Here is a 6,000-nt window from a genome sequence, read left to right as displayed (position 1 = left end):
ACTGTCATCATTAGTCAAAACCTTAAAAATTTCATTTCTATACTGTGCTGCTAATTCCCCCAGGAATGGGAGATGTAAAAAAGTGGGAGTAGTATTTTTGTTCTCATTTTCTGAGGATCTTTCCTAGGTTATTTCCTTCAGGGAGTGAGTGGGGAGAGTCCCAGGCTCGTTTATGGGATAGAAGCTTCGGTGATACTAATATTTCACTTTGAAGATAATTTCATATGCAAATAATTCTCATGGGTAGGAAATCCTATCATGTATTTAAACTATAGCTTTCATGAGACTAAATAATTATTATGGACAAATAGTGCTGGTTAACTTTAGGTGGGGTAATAATGATGATCCCTAATAGATGCATTATATTTAGGTAAAGGAGTTCTCAAAGCATTATACGAGCAAACTAAGAGCTGAGAATATTTTACAAGCCAAGAATAACAGAGTGGAGTTTGGTTGTTAACTGGTTGTTGACAAGACAGGTACAGACTGGATATTTTAATTGTTGCTTGGGCCTGCATTAGAAGTAGGATTAATTTCCAAGGAACTAAAATGTAGCTGAGATGAGTTAGTAAAGACATTTTCCCTTCCTTGAGGAGCTGGAATTTGGATTGTTTTAACATTACATGTCCCATTCCTTACAACCTGCAAGAACACTGTAGAATGAAAATAATGTAGCATCAGAGAAATCAAAGAGGTCAAACCTAATGGGCACTTCAGGATGCTACCTCATACTTTTAAAATAGGTTATTTTAGGGGCTCCTGGGTGGCTCAGTTGGTTAAGGGTCCGACTTTGGCTCAGGTCATGATCTGATGTGATGAACCCATGGTGTGTGGGTTCTAGCCCACATCAGGCTCTATGCTGACCGCTTGGACTCTGGATCCTGCTTCAGATTCTGTGTCTTCCTATCTCTCGGCCTCTCCCCTGCTCATGCTCTGTCTCTTGTAAAAATAAAAACACATAAATTTTTTTTAAATAAAATAAGTTATTTTAGTATTGAACTCTAACATAACAAGAAAGGATCCAGAACTCAGTAATCTAATATTTTATTAAGAATATCCTGTGAACCTATCATAGGGCCAAGTGCTGTGTGAAATGTGACATTTGAGTGGTGCCACAAAAAACTTTCATGTGAATTATTTTGTTTGAACTTCATGAATGTCTTATAAAGTAGTTAAAGCAAATATTAGAAAATCCCAATCACAAATGAGTAAAAGAAGTTCAAAGAGCCCTATAACTTGCCCAAAATTCCAAAATCAGTAAGTCGTGGTATAAGGACTTCCACATGGATATTCTGTGCTTTTCCCTGTAGAACCTACTCTCTCTCAGGACAGGCTAAGATTAACTCTTAAGAAAAGAAGTTCAGGGGCCCTTGGGTGGCTCAGTCATTTAAGCATCTGACTCTTGATTTTGGCTCAGGTCATGATCTCATAGTTCATGGGATCGAGACCTGCCCCTCCCCTCTTGCACTCTATCTCTTTCTCTGTCTCTCAAAAATAAACTTAAAAAAAAATCCAGAAATTTATATGTTAATTAGGCACAGAAAGTAGAGGAATAAGAAAAAAAGAACAAGGCCAAATATTATTAGGAAAGGAATAATTTTAATGCAGTGGTTCTGGTTTGGTTCCAAAACCTACGTTATTTCCTCTACAGCACTCTAATCAAATGTAGGGTCATAACATTCAGCCCTATTCACCTTAGTCATATCACTCATCATGTTCACCCATATCTGGTGTGTGCATGGTATTCTCCCCTGCCAGATTCTGAGATCGTTGTGGAAGTGGTGGCTAAGTGACTTGTCTCAGGTCGCACAGTTGAACATGACAGTTTAGGGATTTGAAGTAAAGCTGATAGAATACAAAATCCATAATCTTAACCACTATGCTGTGCTTTTTTATGCAAATCAGTAATCAAGTAAGTATGATTTGTTAATAAATGTTACAGAAAATAAAAGGTTGTGACTCTTCTCTTACTGATTGTTGCTTAAAACTAAATGACTCTTACTGGATTCTCTTTAATAATAGTTGAGTAAATAAATTCATCCATCTTCAATACTTAATGAGTAAATTAAGTCATACACAGATAGATGAAATACATTTTGCATTCACCCTGTTGTATAGGTTATGCCCACTACTTGCCTTCAAAAGTTTATAAAGAGCATGTCTTCAAAAGGTGATATTCATTATTCATCTCAAGAAGTAATTGAGACTGAGCCAGTTTAGGAAGAAGGAAACAAAACTCCAGAATAGAATAAAATAAATGAAAACTAAGAAATTAGAGATACATGTATTCAGCAGCCTATTTTAAAAACCTCATTTAGAGATTTAACCAAATGTGAGTTTTGTTTTGTTTTCATTTTTGTTGTTGTTTTCATATAATTAAGTGGTCCAGAAATAGGCAGCGCTAGGCTTTTACAGTGGTGAGAAATGTCATTAGTGGTAGGAAAGTCATTCACATGGGATTTTTGTCCTCATTTTGTGCTCCCAGGCATCATGTACACATTCCAGGTGGGAAGAAAGGGGAAAAACAAAGGGCAAAAAGGAGGGAGACCAAATGTTGAGTGCTTTCAAAACACTCAAATATCCCTAGAAGATTTCTACTGCTCATACGTTGGTCGGAACTGTGTATTCTTGGCACCTGTACTTACAAAGGAATTTAGAAAATTTAGTTGATTATGTGGCTTCAGGGAAGAAAATTAGAAGTTATCATTGAGGAAGATAGTGAGAATGGATATAATGGAAGCAAGCAGCATTACCTCCCATGGAAAGACATTAACAAAGTTGTCATTATTCATAGACAATAGGTTTATGTGATAAAAATCCAAAAGAATCTATAGAGAAACTGTAATAACTAAAAATTCTAGATTAAAAAAGATACTACATATATATACACACACACACATATATACATATATATACATATACACACACATATGTATTACACATATATATATACACATACATACATACATTTAAATTTTTTTGTACCAGTGACAATTTTAAAATATTTTTAAAAAATATCTACAGTAGCAACAAAATTTATTTTATACCAAGGAATAAATAGGTCTAAGAAAAGATGCAGAGCTTATGGAGAAACATGTAAAAAATTTAAAAACATAATTACCTAAATAAATGGAGAGCTATATCATGTTTATAAAGTTTCAATATTGACAGTAATTCACACCAAGATAATCTGTGGACTCAAAACAATGAGGTGGTTTTGTAGAGCTGTGTTTTATACTATTTTCCACCAAAACTTGATGATAAAATTCAAAATAAATTATATGATTTTCATTTTACAAATGTTACTGATCTTAATGCATTCAAATCTATCATTCTTTTCACTTATGGTTTGTGATTTCTATATTTTTAAATATATTGTTCACCACCCTGAGGCCATGAAGATAGCATCTACATATCTTTTCAGAAGAATTTCTTTTTTTTTTTTTTGAGTCTGCACTGTGATTCATGAAAGTTGGCAAACAATTTCTAGATGATAAGATGAAAGTCTACAGAATGCATAGATGTAACCTAACTGCTAAATACCCCCTTGAGACCTTATGAGTAGAATAAAATGCATATGTTTATAGTGAGGTTCATCTTCTCATTCAGGCTGCCAGCATCAGTCTGTGTTAGAAAAGCAGGTGAACACCGATATATGTTTGGGTGGTTGGAAGGAAACAGACTCAAAAAGATGTGCTTTGTGAGTTCTATGCCCCTCCAACTCTCCTTTGGAACTCTGTCTTTGCCCTAACATATTTCTAACTTTACCAGTTCCCATTTTAATTTTTAACAAATACTCATTTTTCCTTGGTCTCCCCAAACAGAGCTTTTCTTATACTCCCTTAATATTTCTCTAAGCCTCAAATTTTAGTCTTCTTCTTAAATATTTGTTCCTTTCCTGAACATCTGAGAGATATAGATCTCCTTCAACTCTTGCCATCTTGACTTCTTGTGACAGTTACAGAAACAACAGCTATAGACAGTAACCAAAAACTATTCAGAGGTTTCCAAGCTCCCCTTTGGGAAACACTGAGGGGCAGGAACTGGCTCCCAGCAACTTTGATGAGAAAGGTTTTCTTCTTTTTTCCTGTCATATCCCCTAGCACCTATTCACTCAGACTGCTTCCTCCACCTCAGGCTTTTCACTGTGCAGCTTTCTGCCCCCATCTCTGGTCAAATGCTATAGTCCTGCCCTCCATTCCCTTTGTCAGGCCTCTTGGCTACACCTGATATGCAGTCTGCCTTGGTGAGTGGCGCTAGGTCAGATGGGCTTCTTTGTCGCTCCTCCTCCTTGAATGTTTGCATTTTAGGAAGAACTTTCATCAGTCATAGTACAAACAACCTCAGTGTGGATTGTGAAGATAGACTGTCTTCTTCAGAGGACTTTTGGAGAGGCTAAAGTGAGATCAGGTTATGTGATGAGTTTGTGGACAATAATAAAGCACCAGGTGGATCCAAGGAGTGAGTCTTTTATTTCTGCCACTGGCAGACAAATGAGAGGGGTGTTTACTCAGACTTCTTTTATGGCCCTGAAGGCACATCAGTTAGGTGCTGTCTCCTTGAAGCACAGGAAGCTGGGAACACAAGGTGCTGCTTGAGTTCCAAAAAAAGGGCAGTGTTCAGAAAAGTAAAACCAAGAAGGAAGACAGAACACAAGATACATGTTTAGAGGCCTGATACAGAAATCTGGGTAGGATATTTGAGATTATCAGCATGGTTTTATACTATGGATTTCAAAGAGGTCACCCAGGCAGCACATTTAGGGAGAGCAGTGAACAGCCTCAGGCTGGAACCTTGGGAAATAATCCTAGGTGAGAATCAGGCCAGGGAAGAGTAGGCTGCAGAGGAGGTGGGAGAGAAGCAGCAGTGATGTCACCCCTAGTGTCATCTGTCATTTACTGGCACTTTCTGTATGCCAGAACATACCTTACTTAATCTTTTCACATGCATTTTTAACCCTATCATCACAACACTGCTCTGAGGTAGAGGTTATTATTATCTCCAGAATATAGGCAAAATATAGAACAAAGGAAGTAATGTGTCTCATCCACGGAGGTGAGCACAGCCCTTTCAGAATTCCAGTGCAGAGTAAGCTGTTGGCCCCACCTGTGTATGACTCCCTGTATCCTTGCCCATTACCATGTGACTTTGTAGTCCTTCCCGCAGAAGCAGAGTGTACCTCCCTACCCTTCAACTTTGGGCTGAGCTCTTTGAATTTTATGGTCAAAGGTATGTGGGCAAAAGTGAAAGTGTACCTGTTCCAACCTAGGACTTAAGAGACACGCCATGCTTCTACTTGCTCTCTTGTGTTTCTGGCATCACTCCCAGCCTGCAAACTTCCTCAGCTTGCATCCTGGAATGATTGTGCAGGGAGTTTACCTGAATTGTGTCTGCAGCCAGCTGGACCAGCAGCTTGAGGTGTGTTCACCTAGCAAACCTAGTCTGGAGCAGCAGACCCCCTACTGATTCTCAGACACATGACTAAATCCTATGAGATCAGCAGAGCCATCCCAGCTGATGAATGAGAAACAGATGCTTACTGTAACCCATCAAGGGTGATGGTTGTTCGTTACCCAGCATTATTGTGGGAAAAGCTAACTGATACGGAAATGGGACCAGGCAGTATGATTCTAGAATCCTATGCTCTTTTCTGACCTGAAAGATGGCAGGGGTATCAGAGGAGTGGAGTTTTAAGAAAGAAAGAGTAGCCGTCCTGCCGAAATGCTCCAAGATTAAATAAGGTTATAAAATGTATCATTTCAGAGTATTTTCTCTGCAAATAGGTTTGACTGCAGTGTGGTACCTCAGCCAAGCCATAGACCAGCAGCAGGCACAGAAGTTTCACACAAAAACAGTCAGGTGACAGATAAGCAGATGTCTTCAGAAAGTAAACTCCATTTAGACAACTGGCACATGGGATACTGTGGCTGCAAGTATCACTGTCATGGCCAAAGATCATGCCTTTGGCTTGGCCATAGATTACAGCTCTAATGCTTAAAC

This window comes from Panthera onca, chromosome A1 (genome assembly GCF_046562875.1).
Source record: "Panthera onca isolate mPanOnc1 chromosome A1, mPanOnc1 haplotype 2, whole genome shotgun sequence".
Taxonomy (NCBI): Eukaryota; Metazoa; Chordata; class Mammalia; order Carnivora; family Felidae; genus Panthera; species Panthera onca.
The sequence above is the reverse complement of the archived record's forward strand: the minus strand, read 5'-3'. Positions refer to the sequence as shown.